At 40.6% G+C, this 20,324-nt stretch overlaps 1 pseudogene; it reads left to right on the plus strand.

Moving 5' to 3' along the window:
• LOC124734576 overlaps positions 1–20,324 on the plus strand; it is a 56,313-nt pseudogene that overhangs the window by 23,122 nt on the left and 12,867 nt on the right.

The raw sequence follows: 20,324 nt of genomic DNA on the forward strand, positions 1-20,324 counted from the left end.
TTCTGATCGAAAGCTTACGTGTTTAGTAGTCTTTTTGTTGTGCTTGTCTGTGACCTAACATCTCCTGTATACTGTGAATAGCAATGTATCTTTTTTATAATATGGTCATTATTCCAGCCTAGATTTTCTATTGTTTGTTTCCTTTTAAGACCTTATAAAGACAGTTACTGACAATTTCTTTTTTCTTATTGGAGAAAAGTAAAACCATATGGGGGCCAGAATTAGATTGTAAATGAATATGGAATAGAGTATTTTTATTCTCCCTGTATGCAGTGTCACACTTCATTTCTGGCAGCACCACCTTCTCAACACATGACTGTCCCCCACCACCTCACCATAGTCTTCAAGTAATATCCTATAGCACTTCTGTGTGGACAAATAGATGAAGGATGTAGTTTAAAACAGTATAACTAAACTTAAAAGTCAAACTGCCCTTTTATAGAGACTGCCATCATTATTTAAACATACTAAACAATATCAAAACAGTCAAAAGAAATTTTTTTTCAAAAGAGCAGAAAACTGTAGTGAAATTCATGAAAGGATTGTTTTAAATTGTTATATCTTAAATCAATAAGTATGTCAGCATTTCCCAGGATTTTCTGGCTTAATTAAGACTAGGTCATGCCACCACAGTGGTCAGACAGTGGACTTGCCTTCGAGAGGACAACGGACCCGAGTCCCATCGGGCCACCAAAATTTGGCTTTTCCTCGATTTCCCTAAATGATTTAAGACAAATTCTGGGATGGTTCCTTTAAAAAAGATGACATTCGGCTGAGAAAGCTAATTTCTGTGGCACGTCTGATGACACAGTGCTGGTGGAAGCACGAGTATTTCAGAGCACACCATTCATTGCACATTGTTAAACATAGGGCTCTGCTGCAGACAACCCCTGTATGTTCCCATGTTGACAACACTGTTGAATTACAATTTCTGTGGCTCAGGAACATTGAGATTGGGCAGTGAATCAATAGAAATGTGTCATCTGGTTGAATCATTCATGTTTCGCATTACACCTGCTTGGCGGTTTTGTGCACATACACTGTCAACAGAGTGAATTGGTGCTTGAAAGGTGCACTTTGCTACAGACGTAGGCCAGTGGGAGCAATATTATGCTATGGAGGACATTCACCTGGTCTTCTGCGGGTCCTGTGGTAGTAACTGAAGGCTCCATAACAGCTTTGTTCTGTGTGAACATTATTGTGCACTGTCCGCACCCTGTCCCTAATGAAGGTGACATGTTTCAACAATATGACTTTCAGTGTCACGAGGCCAGAATCAAATTCACCCCTTCCGAATCTGATGGAATACATCTGCGATGCTATCAGATACCAGTTCTGCACCCAGAAACCACTGATCTCCAATTTATGGGAATTACATGACCTGTGCTTAGACATGCGGTGCTGCATAATGCTGGGAACATACCTCACATAATGCTGGGAACATACCTGAAATTTGTTGAACTTGTCCCACACAAAATCACTGCTGTATTGTGTTCCAACAGTGGACAAACACATTATCAAACAGGAGGTCATAGTGTTTTGTCTCATCAGTTTATATATTCAATGCTTGAATGAAAGGTGTGCTCTTTTCCTTTTTTCTGCCATTGCATGTATGTGTAAAGCAGAATGTTCTACCATTTGGGCTTGTTTATATGAAGGCTGTCAGCGTTAACCACCTGCACAGATACTAAATGCTCCTTTTGTGAAGACCTTTTATCTTGAGAACACTTTTAACTTTGTTTCACAAATGGCAGCACAGTTTCAAGAAAGCTTCTTAATTTAATGTAATAGTTAAAATAATACCTTCAGCAAAAGATGTGTGTGTTGGAGTGGGGAAAAAGATTGGAGATGTATGCAGTTTAATTTTTGTAAATTGTTAAGAAGGTTAACAGCTTGGAATGCTAAGATAAATTCAGACATTCTCTAAAAAAAGAGAAAAAGATTAATTTAACAGAATCAGTGAGGTATACAAATATAACAACAGACTTGTAGAACCATTATTTTGTAGGTTAGATTAGATTAGATTCAGCTTTTGTTCCAAGACCCAAAACATGAGATGATTCTCATGGGTGAGTAACATGCCAGAAAGTATAACATAAAAAATATAAAACATTTGAATACCCTGATCGTTTGTCAGGAGATTGTCAAACTAGGTGAATACTATACAAACTGGAACAGCTAATATTTTCAGAATTGATACGCTGTCAGACTCAAACATTGTTATGCACTATTAATAAATTTATCAAACAAAAAGTACATAATTTTGACTGTTATGACAAAGTGCTCTCAGAACTGAAATCTAACAGACATTCTTATTTAAGCTGGCCTAACAGCCACTGTTAAGATATTCATCTATAGAGTCTTTCAAACTCTGTTTAAACCATGCTTTATCTGATACCAAGTTTTTAATGGTGTCTTTCTTCCACAGATAAATTGTGTTGTAATGCGAGGTTTTAATGAAGATGAAGCGTGCAGTTTTGTGTAGTTAACAAAAGAGAGTAATGTTGACGTAAGATTTATCGAGTACATGCCTTTCAGTGGCAACAAATGGAATGATGGGAAGATGGTCTCATTTAGTGAAATGCTCCAAATAATTAGAAAGCAGTGGCCTAATTTCGATCCTCTTCCCAATGGGCCCAATGATACCTCAAACGTACGTGCAGTATTACATATGAACATACATTGAAAATAATTTAATGTTTATGACTTACTACCAATCACAAGAATACTTCACATCTGCTGGTGGTATGAGAGATGGACTGGTTTAGTTATATATTTCTCATATCATTCAGTAAGTCTGTCCTGGCCTGGGTTTCTCTGTAGCTTTTCTGCAACTCTCCCCATTTCCTAAACCTTGACAAACCTTTTCTTTCTTCCCTTTTCCTTCCCCTTCATTGTTTCTGCCAGAAGAAGAAGCCACTGGCTCCGAAAGCTTGCACATTTCCGTAACTTTAAGGGGAGTTAGAAGGGGAAAACATTCTTGTTCTTTTTTTCGGGTTTTTATCTGATTATAAAATTTGCAATTTTCCAAATAAAATGATATGTATATAACTTATAAACTTGCGTGGGAAGTATTTTATTTTATTTTCTAAAATATAATCTACACCAGTTGAAAATGTTAAAATTTTTACACGCATTATTTCAAGACCTAATAAAATCGGTAATTTTTTATATACAGGGTAGTCCATTGGTCATGACCGGGCCAAATATCTCACGAAATAAGTGTCAAACGAAAAAACTACAAAGAACGAAATTTGTCTAGCTGGAAGGGAGAAACCAGCTGGCGCAATGGTTGGCCTGCTATAAAGCACTGCCATAGCTCAAACTGATATCAACTGTGTTTTTTAAAATAGGAACCCCATTTTTTATTACATATTCGTGTAATACGTAATGAAATAGGAATGTTTTAGTTGGACCACTTTTTTCGCTTTGTGATAGATGGCGCTGTAATAGTCACAAACATATGGCTCATAATTTTAGACGAACAGTTGGTAACAGGTAGGTTTTTTAAATTAAAATACAGAACGTAGGTACATTTGAACATTTTATTTCGGTTGTTCCAATGTGATACATGTACCTTTGTGAACTTATCATTTCTAAGAACGCATGCTGTTACGGCGTGATTACCTGTGAATACCACATTAATGCAATCAATGCTCAAAATGATGTCTGTCAACCTCAATGCCTTTGGCAATACATGTAATGACATTCCTCTCAACAGTGAGTAGTTCGCCTTCCGTAATGTTCGCACATGCATTGACAATGCACTGACGCATGTTGTCAGGCATTGTCAATGGATCACAATAGCAAATATCCTTCAACTTTCCCCACAGAAAGAAATCTGGGGACGTCAGATCCGGTGAACGTGCGGGCCATGGTATGGTGCTTTGACGACCAATCCACCTGTCATGAAATATGCTATTCAATACTGCTTCAACCGCACGCAATCTATGTGCCGGACATCCATCATGTTGGAAGTACATCGCCATTCTGTCATGCAGTGAAACATCTTGTAGTAACATTGGTAGAACATTACGCAGGCAATCAGCATACATTGCACCATTTAGATTGCCATCGATAAAATGGGGGCCAATTATCCTTCCTCGATTAATGCCACACCATACATTAACCTGCCAAAGTCGCTGCTGTTCCACTTGTCACTGCCATCGTATATTTTCCGTTGGCCAATAGTGCATATTATGGCAGTTTAGGTTACCGCTGTTGGTGAATGATGCTTCATTGCTAAATAGAACGCATGCAAAAAATCTTTCATCATCCTGTAATTTCTCTTGTGCCCTGTGGCAGAACTGTACATGATGTTCAATGTCATCGCCATGCAATTCCTGGTGCATAGAAATATGGTACGGGTGCAATCGATGTTGATGTAGCATTCTCAACACCGACGTTTTTGAGATTCCCAATTCTCGCGCAATTTGTCTGCTACTGATGTGTGGATTAGCTGCCCCAGCAGCTAAAACACCTACTAGGGCATCATCACCGTTTGTTGCAGGTCGTGGTTGGTGTTTCACATGTGGCTGGACACTTCCTGTTTCCTTAAATAATGTAACTATCCGGCGAATGGTCCGGACACTTTGATGATGTCGTTAAGGATACCGAGCAGCATACATAGCACACGCCCCTTGGGATTTTGATCACAATAACCATACATCAACACGATATCGACCTTTTCCGCAATTGGTAAACGGTCCATTTTAACACGGGTAATGTATCACGAAGCAAATACCGTCCGCACTGGCGGAATGTTATGTGATACCACATACTTATATGTTTGTGACTATTACAGCAGCTGGCCAGAGTGGCCGAGCAGTGCTAGGCACTACAGTCTGGAAACGCGCGACCGCTACGGTCGCAGGTTCGAATCCTGCCTCGGGCATGGATGTGTGTGATGTCCTTAGGTTAGTTAGGTTTAAGTATTTCTAAGTTCTAGGGGACTGATGACCTCAGAAGTTAAGTCCCATAGTGCTCAGAGCCATTTGAACCATTTTTGACTATTACAGCCCCATCTATCACAAAGCGAAAAAAGTGGTCCAGCTAAAACATTCATATTTCTTTACGTACTACATGAATATGTAATAAAAAATGGGGATTCCTATTTTTAAAAAATGCAGTTGATATGAGTTTGACCTATGGCAGCGCCATCTAGCAGGCCAACCATAGCGCCATCTGGTTTCTCCCTTCAAGCTAGACGAATTTTGTTCTTTGTAGTTTTTTCATTTGATGCTTATTTCGTGAGATATTTGGCCCGGTCACTATCAATGGACCACCCTGTAGAAAGCTGTGGATTGCTGTGTTATAAAGGTTAAATTATGTGTTTGTATTGGTAGCACTGTCAAAAATAGTATCGTATCTTTTCATAGTATAAACATGCTTTGTATATCGAAGTGCTAACGTTTTTCCGAGGAAAAGTGACGAATAGACTGGTAAATCTCTCAAAAAGTATGACTCCAAAATGAAGTGTTTTTAAGAAATGTGGGTTTCATGGTAATAAAATTTTGAATAAAGAGAAACATTGTATTCAGCATGTGGTGTGTGAAGTTTCAGACAATGAAATACTGGCAAACTCATGAGTATCTAGAGAAACACCCATTAGTGCTTCGAAGATTAAAATGAAACATAGTGATAACACAGTTATCTCAAAACAAACCTCATGTAAACGGTAGGTTAGGTTATATTCTGATACATTTACACATCCTAATAGGGATGTTATGTGAATGTGTGTGCTGTATGTATGTGGAGGGCCAGTTAGTTTACATGAAGACATTGAGGTATCAAATGGACTAGCCAGGAAACTTATCATTAATTCTGCCAGTTGTAAATATACTCATTCGTTTTGGAGTTCTGATAAGTGTAAAGATAATTATTTTAAAATAAATATTCGGTGGTCTTATGGATTGAGAGCTATTTGCAAAGGACACACTGCAGCAGAAACAATGTGTGTCGTGATGTATATGCCACGCCCACTTTGTAAAATGGACAAGTATGCAGGATTTATTGGAGCTGCTGTGAAATCAGCTGCATGTGAGTCAATTAAGGGTGCTGCAAATGAAGCTGCTGAAATAAACGATGGTATGATTGACATATCAGTAGCTTTTGGGGCACTTGGTAGAAGTGCAGCTGCAGTTCTAAGAATTCTGTTGCTACAGTGACCAGTGTGGATACTGGAAAGCTAATAGATTTCCAAATTTTAACCAAATATTGTTATAAGTATAAACCAGGGAATGAAGAAGGGCATATCTGTGACAGAAATTATGAAGGACAACTAGTCGTATGGAAGCCTGTGCAGCTGTTGAAATTTATAATCGATCTGTAAACTAAAGGGGAGTGTGTTACACTAAGTTCTTAGGTTAGACAGACTCAAATAAATATAACAGTGTAGTAGCCACTCAGCCTTATGGTGAGAAGCTTATCACAGAAATGGAATGTGTTGGTCATGTCCAGAAGAGGATGGGTACCAGATTGAGGAAATTGAAACAAAGTTTGAGAGACAAGAAACTTTCAGGTGATAAGACCATAAGAAGCAGGCTGACAGACAACATGATTGATGAACTACAACAGTATTATGAGATTGCCATTAGAAATAATACTGAGGATTTGTTGAAAATGAAGCAGGCAGTATGGACTACCTTCTTCCAGAGACTGTCAGCTGATGATAAACCAGTACACCATCTTTGCCCTCCTGGATCTCATTCATGGTGCAATTACCGCAATGCCCAGTACTCAAACAGGTCATACAGCCATAAACATTCTATCCCAGCAGCAGTTGTGGATATCATAAAACCTGTTTACAGAGACCTGCCAATCCTGAATTATTGAAGAAGTGTCTGCATTGTCAGACTCAAAATCCCAATGAGTCGTTCAATAATCTTATAGTGTCAGTGTCATCGTAACTGCCATCTGCGTCACGTCTGCTGTGCAGCGAGCTACGCTAGTTTAAGTATTAACTCTATTTTTCTTACTTGTCACTTCTTCTTCCGTGTGTTTTTGCTTTTAGGAAGCTTTAATTGTCGAGTGCTAGTAATAGTGTTCCATAGATTTTGTGTTTGTTTTGAATACAGTCAGAGAGAGTCCGTTTAGTCAGCCATAGTGCCAGTAGTGCTAGTGTTTGTTTTGAATACAGTCCAGAGACAGGTAGTGCTATTTTCATTGTTTTCTACAGGAAGTATCTAGTAACCACAATTTAGTCAACTATCAGCCGCCTTTAGTGAATTAGCAGTCTAGTTATAAGTTGATTAACTCTCTACAGTAAATTGATTTCTTAGGATGGATAGGATGTGAGACTGCTGTGTACGGACACAGGAGGAGCTGGCCACTGTTCGCGAACAGCTGAACGTGTTGATGGCCATGGTTAGCCGTCTTCTGGCTGCTGCCTCGGAGTGTAGTGGCAGTGGGGAGTCTGGTGCGTTGCATGGTACACCCCAGGTGTTACATGCTTCACCCACTGACCCTGCTGTTGACACATCTTTGCGGGTACCGGGCGCGGTTGGGCCACTCTGTTCGCAAGGGGCGTGGCGGGTTCAGCGGCGTTTGCGGCGCACAAGGCGGAGGGTCAGTGTGGAGGCTGGCCGTGTGGCATCGTCCGTTCTGCCTGTGAGTGGACATGTGGCCACTCCTTCAGCAAGGTCCGAGCAGGCACATGGGGGGAGGGGTTTATTAGTTATTGGGAGCTCCAACGTTAGGCGGGTGATGGAGCCCCTTAGGGAAATAGCGGAAAGGTCGGTGTTCACTCTGTCTGCTTGCCGGGGGTCTCATCCGAGATGTGGAGGAGGCCGTGCCGGCAGTGATAGAGAGCACTGGGTGCACCCGACTGCAAATTGTTGCTCATGTCGGCACCAATGACTCCTGCCGTCTGGATTCAGAGGTCATCCTCAGTTCTTACAGGCAGTTAGCAGAGTTGGTGAAGGCGGAAAGCCTCGCGGGGTGGAATCTGAGCTAACTATTTGCAGTATCGTTCCCAGAAACGATAGTGGTCCTCTGGTTTGGAGCCGAGTGGAAGGCTTAAACCAAGGGCTCAGACCACTCTGCGGAGATCTGGGGTGCAAATTTCTCGACCTCCGCTATCGGGTGGAGAAATGTAGGGTCCCCCTGAATAGGTCACGTGTGCACTACATGCAGGAAGCAGCTACAAGTGTAGCGGAGTATGTGTGGAGTGCACATATGGGTTTTTTAGGTTAGAGAATTCCCTCCCTAGGCCCGAAAAGACACCTCCTGAGATGCGGAAAGGTAGAAGTAGACAAAATGCAACAGGGAATAACAATATTAATGTGCTAATAGTAAACTGCAGGAGCGTCTATAGAAAGGTCCCAGAACTGCTCTGATTAATAATCGGTCACAATGCCCACATAGTACTAGGGACAGGAAGTTGGCTGAAACCAAATGTAAACAGTAATGAAATTCTAAACTCAGATTGGAATGTATACCGCAGAGACAGGCTGGACAGTGAAGGGGGAGGCATGTTTAAAGCGATAAGAAATGCAATAGTATCGAAGGAAATTGACGGAGATCCGAAATGTGAAATAATTTGGGTGAAGGTCACGGTTAAAGCAGGCTCAGACATGGTAATTGGATGTCTCTATAGGCCCCCTGGCTCAGCAGCTGATGTGGCTGAGCACCTGAAGGATAATTTGGAAAATATTTCGAGTAGATTTGCCCATTATGTTATAGTTCTGGGTGGAGATTTTAATTTGCCGGATATAGACTGGGAGACTCAAACTTTCATTACGGGTGGCAGGGGCAAAGAATCCAGTGAAATTTTTTAAGAGCTTTATCTGAAAACTACCTTGAGCAGTTAAACAGAGAACCGACTCGTGGCGATAACATATTAGACCTTCTAGTGACAAACAGACCTGAACTATTTGAAACAGTTAATGCAGAACAGGGAATCAGCGATCATAAAGCAGTTACTGCATCGATGATTTCAGCCGTAAATAGAAATATTAAAAAAGGTACGAAGATTTTTCTGGTTAGCAAAAGTGACAAAAATCAGATTTCAGAGTACCTGATGGCTCAACACAAAAGTTTTGTTTTAAGTACAGATGGTGTAGAGGATCAGTGGACAAAGTTCAAAATCATCGTACAATATGCGTTAGATGAGTATGTGCCAAGCAAGATCGTAAGAGATGGAAAAGAGCCAGCGTGGTACAACAACCGAGTTAGAAAACTGCTGCGGAAGCAAAGGGAACTTCACAGCAAACATAAACATAGCCAACACCTTGCAGACAAACAAAAATTACGCAAAGCAAAATGTAATGTGAGGAGGGCCATGAGAGAGGTGTTAAAAGAATTCGAAAGTAAAGTTCTATGTACTGACTTGGCAGAAAATCCTAAGAAATTTTGCTCTTATGTCAAAGCGGTAGGTGGATCAAAACAAAATGTCCAGACACTCTGTGACCAAAAAGGTACTGAAACAGAGGATGATGGACTAAAGGCCGAAATACTAAATGTCTTTTTCCAAAGCTGTTTCACAGAGGAAGACTGCACTGTAGTTCCTTCTCTAGATTGTCGCACAGATGACAAAATGATAGATATTGAAATAGATGACAGAGGGATAGAGAAACAATTAAAATCACTCAAAAGAGGAAAGGCCGCTGGACCTGATGGGATACCAGTTCAATTTTACACAGAGTATGCGAAGGAACTTGCCCCCCTTCTTGCAGCTGTACCGTAGGTCTCTACAAGAGTGTAGCGTTCCAAGGAATTGGAAAAGGGCACAGGTCATCACCGTTTTCAAGAAGGGACGTCGAACAGATGTGCAGAACTATAGACCTATATCTCTAACGTCGATCAGTTGTAGAATTTTAGAACATGTATTATGTTCGAGTATTATGACTTTTCTGTAAACTAGAAATCTACTCTGTAGGAATCAGCATGGGTTTCGAAAAAGACGATCGGGTGAAACCCAGCTCGTGCTATTCGTCCACGGGACTCAGAGGGCCATAGACACGGGTTCCCAGGTAGATGCTGTGTTTCTTGACTTCCGCAAGGCGTTCGATACAGTTCCCCGCAATCGTTTAATGAACAAAGTAAGAGCATATGGACTATCAGACCAATTATGTGATTGGATTGAAGAGTTGCTAGATAACAGAACGCATCATGTCATTCTCAAGGGAGAGAAGTCTTCCGAAGTAAGAGTGATTTCAGGTGTGCTGCGGGGGATTGTCGTAGGACCGTTGCTATTCACAATATACATAAATGACCTTGTGAATGACATCGGAAGTTCACTGAGGCTTTTTGCGGATGATGCTGTGGTATATTGAGATGTTGCAACAGTGAAAAATTGTACTGAAATGCAGGATGATCTGCAGCGAATTGATGAATGGTGCAGGGAATGGCAATTGAATCTCAATGTAGACAAGTGTAATGTGCTGCGAATACATAGAAAGAAAGATCCCATATTGTTTAGCTACAATATAGCAGGTCAGCAATTGGAAGCAGTTAATTCCATAAATTATCTGGGAGTGTGCATTAGGAGTGATTTAAAATGGAATGATCATATAAAGTTGATCGTCGGTAAATCAGATGCCAGACTGAGATTCGTTGGAAGAATCCTAAGGAAATGCAATCCGAAAACAAAGGAATTAGGTTACAGTACACTTGTTCGCCCACTGTTTGAATACTGCTCAGCAGTGTGGGATCCATACCAGATAGGGTTGATAGAAGAGATAGAGAAGATCCAACAGAGAGCAGCATGCTTCATTATAGGATCATTTAGTAAGCGTGAAAGTGTTACGGAGATGTTAGGTAAACTCCAGTGGAAGACTCTGCAGGAGAGACACTCAGTAGCTCGGTACGGGTTTTTGTTGAAGTTTCGAAAACATACCTTCACCGAGGAGTCAAGCAGTATATTGCTCCCTCCTACGTATATCTCGCGAAGAGACCATGAGGATAAAATGAGAGAGATTAGAGCCCGCACAGAGGCATACCGACAATGCTTCTTTCCACGAACAATACGAGACTGGAATAGAAGGGAGAACCAATAGAGGTACTCAAGGTACCCTACACCATCAGGTGGCTTGAGGAGTATGGATGTAGATGTAGATGTAGACCAAAAAATGTTTTCTCGTAATGAAGACACTAAAGTGGGGGTCAGTTATGCTGTTATTGCTTTTAATGATGGCAACATTGGTAGCGTGAAAGTGCTACAACATATGGGAATTAATTCTGGAGCAAACTGCATCAGAGAATTTGAATGGATGGACAAGGTTTGCATTGGTAAAGCAAAGTATGCAGCACAGTTGGCCACTACGGAGTCCAGAAAGAAGAAAACAAGAAAAAACTTAAAAAAGATCAAGAGGATGATATACAGTATGGTGCAGGGTGCTTCTGAGTGACTAAAAATAAAATGTTAAGCATATATTGAGTTACAGTCTATTAAAACTTTAAAAACTCTTCCTGAAAATTTACATTTTCTCTTGCATTTTTCCCTAAATCTCAGAAACTACTTCGAGTAGCGAATTCAAATTTTCAGGGAGTAATAACATACGTATCCTGAGTCTTCTTAACTAAAAGAAAAACATAATGTTATGTATAAATAAAATTATTTAGAATCACATACAAAAAAGTACACAAAATTTTAACTGTGTAATTAAAAAATTGTATTTCCAAAAGCAGTGGCTGAAATGCAATTATTGTAAGACTCAGAACATATAGTTTAATGTGCTGTAAAAGTTTCTTGTCAATGGCTACAGTTGTTCCTGAAATACGGGAAGTTAAGTCACTAAATTTAACATTGTCAGGATAGGGCATTCAAACTCCCCTTAATGCACGTTTTCTCCTTCCTCCACTTGGTGAGCGACACATTTATAGTATTTTCACAACAGCAGTAGCTATTTTCTTACAATTTCTTTTTGCCGGCATACCATGTCCTGGGCTTCAAGGGATGTGTGGGATTTATTACCTCAATGAGTGAACACTTCTGTGGCACGTGCAACCGTTTACGGATAACAGCTGATGGCAATTTGGAGGTGTGTCTCTTTGGGAATTCAGAGATATCTCTCAGGTGAGTGATGAAACATAGAATAATCGTGTCCAAGTGAAAATTCATGTGAGGAAACCATAAAATTACTAGAAGACTGACAGACTGATCAGTATTTTACCTTCAGGAGGTGAAATTCCAAAACTTCTTATAGACACATTCGTCCCTCTTGTCCTCACATTAGTCGTGGAGCCCGAGTGACCTTTCAGACCTTCAGAAACTTATCCCTCTTTCCTCTCTCATGAAGAAACTGATAGTTCCAAATGCTGAGTATAGAATAATACTTTTAAACTGTTTGCCATGCACATTAGGTATGTGGTTGGTATATGGAAGAGATAAACTGCAGTTAAATCCAGCAGGTATGAAATGAGTAATCTTTTCTTGAAGTTTTCAGCTTGCACCCTCCTCCCTCCCAGACATACAAACCAGATACCTCTAGCTAAATAATTTGTGAGTATATATAATTTGCCTCTGTCAACATCATGTTACACTAACCTATTTGTGAGATTAAATTAAAGGAAAGTAATCAGAACTGGAAATTATGTAAAGACATTTTTAGCTATGTCCCTAGGTTGTAATAAAGTTAACACAGTATTTCTGTCCATGTGATGGTAACTATGATTTGCCAGCCACCGTTGCCAAGCGGTTCTAGGTGCTTCAGTCTAGAACCGCGCGACTGCTATGGTCGCAGGTTTGAATCCTGCCTTGGCTCAGATGTTAAGTCCCATAGTGCCCAGAGCCATTTGAACTGTGATTCATGATTATCAGAGTCTATATGTTCCAAATAAAAATTGGAACTTCCTGTGTATAAATGTACAAATTATTAGACAATGGGACCAACAACTGACACTTTTAAATTGATGACTAGACTAAGAGATTAATAATAGGAAAAAAACTGCAAGATACTTTGGCGATAAGTTTGTTTCAGGACAAGATACGAGGGGTGGGGGGTGAGAAGAATCAGCTCTCTCTTTGTGAGCATAACAGAAATCCTTTATCAACCCAAGGTAAAATAAGATATAAAAATACAGGGTCAAACAATTAAGTATCTTAAAAACCAAATGACTAATAAAATTGAAAGCTAAGAAAAGTAAGTTCGTAGTAAGTAGGGTGAAACACAGGGGGCTGCAACATATTGCCATTGTTGTTTGACTTGTCTATCAAAGAAAAAAGAAATGGATCAAAACAAAATAAAAGTGAGAATGGAAATGTATCAGAAGCAGATAGGAATAAGCAAGGAACATATTCTTTAATAAATATAAAAAAAAACTGACATGTGAGGCAGATGTTCCTACAATTTTATGTTCAAAGCACAGCAGTCTGTGAAAGCAAAATATTTATGACATTGAAAAAAGAAAATCAGTGAGTGAAAAGTGTGTGTAGGTGAATTGTGGTGAAAGACTGGATATTGGAACTTCTGTTAGGCTGCCCAGTATTAGTTAACTTGGTAGTAAAGGAGCAAGTTTGCAAGGGCAGATAACTGTTTGACTTCGTAAAATAGAGTGGGAGTATGGAAAAGCTAGTCCAAGATAGGATGAAAAAGATAACAGCAACTTAAAAAATGAATTGATAAGTTACCATGAACCCCATTCCAATCTAGTGAATGCAGTGGTTGACAATATCTTGTGACATTCGCCTATAAGGCTCAAACAATAATTGCTAAATAAAAATACAAAATGTTGACAAGGCTGTATCTAAGCTGTCACTCTCTTTTGAAACAAGGGTGTTTAAACCAACAAACACGCAGGAAAGCAGGGACAACTCGCACACTAGAGAAGGATGGGCAGTATCATTGAAGGAGTGAGCATAAACCGTGTGGAATATGTGTGGTACAAGAAATGATAGTAAGAAAAAAAAAAAAAGAAGAAGAAGAAGAAGAGGAAAAATGTTGATCTGGAAACAAGGGAATAAACATTTGCCATGTGAAGAGACAATATGGTACTGTGCTGATGAGTGTGTACAAGTGGTGATATACAATATACATTGATAAAGGAACTCTGCATTGGACCCAGAAGACCACGCAATGCTCTTCGAGAGATGTTCTCTACTATGTATCTATGGAGAGTTAAGGGGTCAGTATACAACTCTCCAGGCTGTTATCAACTTCCAGAAGTTGAAGACACTACTTCTCACTTGAGTAGCTCCTCAGCTGTAACTACAAGCAGAGTGTACCCTATTCCAGTCTGTCCACCGAGCAGAATTTCCCGGCTCTACAAGGAATTGAACCTGATCCCTTTCTATGGCACGCCTGTGGCATACTGACTGCATAGCTGTGGCAAGAGTCATAATATACACTTGTGAACAATTGAGTTATAACTATTCTGTTTATTGGGGAGAGAGTATGTATATTGCCACCGTGAATGAAATAGTTTAGTGTATCGTAACTGGAATGTATTCAGACCTCGTACTTGTGTGAGAGCACAGTGTCTTAGACACTTGTAGTGTTTGTCTTAGCATGAACTAACCGGTGAGCCTTACTTTCTAGTATTTTTAATTATATATCATTACTGGTGCCTCTGGCACTTTTGTGTTGCAATAGCTTGCAATAGCAAACATTGAGTCAACCATGGTTTTTGGATTAGAAGCAGAGGTCAGCTGGGTTGACATTGGGAATAGAGTGATGAGAAGTGGACAATAAGCAGTTATATCGAAGGGTGCATTATTTGATATGTTAAGGTTAATTACAAAATGTGGAGTGGAGAATTTTTCACGTTGAGCAGAAGTAAGTTTACAGGACCAGATGTCAAATTACACATGATCAGTGTGGCACACAGAATAATTTATAGGTAGCCTTGCTGTATATAAAAAATCAGATTTGTGCTGAACTGTCGTGAACAAACTGTCACTTCTCTGGAATAAATAGACTCTGATTTGTTAATTACATCTGTGTAAATGAAAAATATAGGAAAAGGTAGAGTGCTGCTTACTGTAGAGGAGACATGTTACATTGTAGACAGGCACAATTAAAAAGGCACTTACACAAAGGTTTCGGCCACAGCCTTTATCAGCAAAAGAGATACAGAGAAACACACACATTCATACACACAGGCAAGCACATGTCACACACATATGACTGCCAACTCCAGCAGCTTGCCTCTAGCTGCTGGACTTGGCAGTTTTTTTTTCTCTGTGTGTGTGTGCGTGCATGCATGCACACGCGGTGTGCTTGCTTGTGTGTTGTGCCTGTGTGCAACTTTGTTTTCTTTACGGTAAATAGTGATCTATCTTTCCCTGCACTGTTGATATTCCTACCTGGAATTTCCATTGTTTAATCAGTGTAAATAAGAAGGACACAGTTACATATATTCTGTCACTTGAAGACTAATACATGAAGTCAGTGGACATTATTTTTTATTGCAGAGGATCTTTGTCACCACTAATTATTAATTTTGTGTGCCAGTTAATTAGACATGGTTTCATCCTTTCCTGGATGTGCCCTTTTTGTTAAATCTTCCTTCAAAAGATCTGATTTACTTCAAGTTAATAAACCTGAGTATTCTGAAAAAGGAGGTGCAGCTTACAGCTGCAGTGTGACAGTTGATCACAGGGTGATTTTATCACTGCCATATCCTGGGTACCCATGGCTCGAGACACTTATTCTATAAGGGTGTGTAGTCATTGGGCTTTCTTGTACCACAGTGTCAAAGGTGTAATGTGAGCAGATTTATTCAAGGAAAATACTACCACAATCAGCAGAGTGAACTGCTATGGGCAACAGGATATCATTGAAAGGGGTTACCACTGACTAGCATGGCTTTAGCAGTGAACAGGTGGGCCACAATGTAGCAAATGACTCACCAACTCAGTGACAGTCAATAAACAGTAACCATTCATGCCACTGGGAACTGTCACCTCTATGTGGGATACAAAGATGCAATCTGCACACTGCTCGTCGCAGTTACAAAGATTAGCATTGGTTCGGAACTGCACCAGGGGATGCTCGAAGCATGCAGGAAGGTCGTCTGTCTGATGATTTGCGGTACATATTGCCAAGGTGGCAGGGTGCAAAATAAGGAGTGATCAAAAAACTTCCATTTGAAGGCTGCTTAGTTCAGATCAGTATGCCACACACACACGCACACACACACACACACACACACACACACACACACACACACACACACACACACACACATATACCCTGCTTGTGTCTGTATATGTGCGGATGAATATATGTGTGTGTGTGTGTGTGTGTGTGTGTGTGTGTGTGTGTGTGTGTGTATGCGAGTGTATACCTGTCCTTCCCACCCCCCCCCACCCCCCCCACCCCTAAGGTAAGTCTTTCCACCCCCAGGTTTGGAATGACTCCTTAACCTCTCTCTTAAAACCCACATCCTTTCGTCTTTCCCTCTCCTTCCCTCTTTCCTGATGACGCAACTGTGGGTTGCGAAAGCTTGAATTTTGTGTGTGTGTTTGTTTGTGTGTCTATCAACATACCAATGCATTCGTTTCGTATGTTACATCATCTTTGTTTTTAGATATGTTTTTCCCATTTGGAATGCTTCCCTGTATTATATTATATATCAGTGCTTTCCTCTCCCACAACTATCCTGCAGACCTTGTCCACAAACAGATCTCCCAAGCAATACATTCCTCCCCACCCAACAACAATGTTACTACCCCCAGACCACACAGAAGCATCCCCCTTGTCACCCAATATTATCCTGGCCCAAATACATCAACTAATTACTCCGCCACGGATATGAATTTTCAAGTCAAGCCCTGAAATGAGATCATCCCTTGACAATATTCTCCCCACACCACACAGAGTTGCCTTTTGCCGACCCCCTAACCTCTGTAACTTCCTTGTCAAACCCTACAATATTCCCAGACCACCTTCTCTACCCAGCGGTTCCTACCCCTGTAACCGACCCCGATGCAAAACCTGCCCCTTGCATCACCCCACAACCAACTACTCCAGCCCCGCTACTGGTAAAACATACACAACTCAAGGCAGGCCCACATGTGAGACAACACGTCATTTATCAGCTGACATGCCTGCACTGCACAGCCTTTTACATTGGTATGACGACAACTAAACTGGCTGAGCGCATGAATGGGCACAGACGAACTGTCCGCCTAGGAGATGTCCAATACCCAGTAGCGGAGCATGCCCTGCAGCATAATTCTAGGGACCTAGGAACCTGCTACACCATATGTGCCATTTGGCTTCTCCCACCCAACACCAGTACCTCGGAACTGCGGAGATGGGAACTTGCACTCCAACACATCCTTTCATCCCGCCATCCCCCTAGACTGAACCTATGTTAACCAACCTCACTCCCATTTTGCTCTTTAGTCTTCTCCTCTTTCCCTTTCCTCTTTAGCCATTCATGCATCTTTTCATCCAACATAGTTGCGTTTATCTTTATACTATGTACCTCTTTACTTCTGTATTCATCCTCCTTGGTTTGAAGATGGCACAGTAATTACAGTAGAATATCTTTGGCTTCCCTCTGACATCCATGCCTCCATCTTTGCTACCCTCCCTGTTTACCTTTCACCTGTTGCTTCATAACCTGGATTGTGAATAACTGAATCCACTTTCCCTTCTTCCCCTTTTTTCCCCTCTCTCCTCCCTGATGAAGGAACGAAGTTCCAAAAGCTAGGATACGTCAATTTTCTGTTCTGTTTTGTGTATCTATCGGCTGTACTGAGCTGAGGTAAGTACTGGCCAGGCCCTCTATCTCTTTGTTAGTATTTGTTTCATATATATAAACACACACACACACACACACACACACACACACACACACACACACACACAGATAGGGTGATGCGTATTATCATTTAAAAACCTCCAAAGCACTGTAGATGACCCTGAGACAAGTAATTTAATACAAGACACATGGTATCACAAATGTTGGATACGATACAAATGTTGGGAAATGTGTCAAAAGCGAATGACAAATGTCACCAGATGATGTACCTTGCCATGCTTGCAGTGGTTGAGCCTCTCGGCCTGTCACACTTGATCATCCCAACCCAAGTCAAGTATTCATATCATTGTGGCTATGGACACACGTGTGCGACTTTAGTGATGGCATTCAGGATTTGAGTCTGGCATCTGGCAGGCAGTATTCTTTCATTGTGTTAAACAATTATGTATTTATATTGAAGTTTATTATTTTATTTACCGGTCTTGCAGTTTCCTTGATTTCTTGCAAAGTACAGTACAATGAAAACCTACCATATTGCATAACTAGTAGATGAGTATAAACTTCAGAATAGCATCATTGCCATTAAATGACCTATGTTTTCTTTACTAACTAATGTCTGTAAACAAAAAGAGAAGGGACAGAAACAAAAAACACAAAATCAGAACTGCTTTTGCTTGATTACAGCAGGGACAATAATTTTGTAACATCTACATTTACAACAGATCATATTTACAAAATGTTTTCGAAATTTGCTCTGTTTGCTCAAATGAAAGTATTGCACTGCTCAATCATTCCTTTACACTCAGCCCCAACTGCTGCACATGCTGTGGGGTATGTCATCTGGTTACGTCATATGTTCAGTGTTTCTCACCAATTTTTGGGGTATTTTGAAATGTACAAAAAGGCAAATGCAGAAAGTTATCACATTTTGCTGCACATTACCTGCGTCACAGAAAAATAATGTATACAAATCTTCTCAGATTTGCCACTGAATAACTTTGTGCAAGCCTCACAATATTTCACCAACACAACTGTTCGTCATCTTCAGGTAGTGGTGGGTCCTGTCATCACTGCTGCAAGATGTGACTGGTGATATTCGCACAGCAGAATTGAAATTTGTCAGGCTATAAGCAGGAGTACGAATGTGTGGACAGGCACTCCCAGTTGGATGGAAATGCCATTCATAGTAGCCTTCTGCTTATGTGTTGTGGGCAATGACTGCACTTCTGGACACTCGTGTGGTTAAAAGCTGAATTAACTCTCTGCAAGGTGCTGCATCAGGTCATACATCGGAGGATCTGGTTTCTACTGTGTTAATTTCATAGCAGTCAGTGCTGGATTCTGGGCAGTCCTTAGTCAAAATTCCATATTCCTGTTGGTAAGATTGCCCACCGTATGAATACATGCCTCATTCTTAAAAACACAATCCTAGAGTGATGATGCTGAGGATAAAATTTCAGTCCTCTTGGGAAAAGTGTGGTGCCCTGTATTCAGGCAGTGCTCTGCTACCACTAATTTACTGGGTGGCATTTTTGTCAGCACTGTTGAACGCAGTGTTCTTGCACAATGTGAGGTGTCTGCCCTATGTAAGATTTCCCATAATGGCATCAGATCTTATATATGATCTGTGTTTTCTAAGGTCAAGATTGTCTTTAACTGAACCCAAACAATTCCTTAGTTTTGCTGGTAGACGAAAAACACACTTGATTCTATTTCTCTTAGCGATTCTTTCTATTTTTGAAAACATGCCACTGAAATATGGCAAGAAAGCCATTTGCAGTGCTTGTCTAAGTATCTTCATTTACATCCCTACACTGAACTTGCTTTGCTCAGAACACATTGCAAATCTGTTTACAAGAATAAACATTCTGCTGGAACACTGTTCTTAGGTGTTACAGTTCACCAGGCAGACTGTCGGTATCTGAGATCACGTGTGCTCTATGTGCCAGGGAGTGTAAGACACTACCACATTGTGCAGGGTGATGGCAACTTTTGGACCGCAAATATAACTCTGCGTGTATCAGTTTTCAGTAGAGACTATGCCCCAGTGTTCTGTCAGCTTTTCTTCTAACCGTGACATCCAGGAATGGTAAGCTGCTATCTTATTGTACTTCCACTGTGAACTGAATATTCAGATGGAGTGAGTGCAAATGCTGCAGGAACATAGGTAGTGTCTGTATTATGTGGGCCACACCACAAATGTCTCTTCAGCATTCTGCCAGAAGGAGGAATGTTGGATATTTACTAAGGGAAATAGAGGGTCTCCCATGGGAGCACTGTCCACTTGATCAAAGTAGTTGGTGTTACATAAGAAATAGGATGAGGTATGCACATGTTTAAACAGCACCACAATTTCTTTCTCAAACTTGCTGCTAATAACCTCTAATGAGGGCTGCAGGGGCACTTTTGTAAGTAATGATATAACATTTGAGCTAACTAAAAGATCTGAAAGTTCTAGTTTAAGCATCTTCAGGTATTCTATGAAATCCTCTGAATTCTAAATATGATGGTCATAGTCATCCACATGATAAATTTCAAAGCTGTCACGTGGAAATTGCCAGTTGCATCTTACAGCAGTGATAGTGGAAATCACCACCACCAGAAGATGCCAAAATGTTGTGTCACAGAAATATTGAGGGAGGGACTTGCATAATGTTATCTGGTGGGGAACC

The sequence above is a fragment of the Schistocerca piceifrons genome, unplaced genomic scaffold (assembly GCF_021461385.2).
Source record: "Schistocerca piceifrons isolate TAMUIC-IGC-003096 unplaced genomic scaffold, iqSchPice1.1 HiC_scaffold_1520, whole genome shotgun sequence".
NCBI lineage: Eukaryota > Metazoa > Arthropoda > Insecta > Orthoptera > Acrididae > Schistocerca > Schistocerca piceifrons.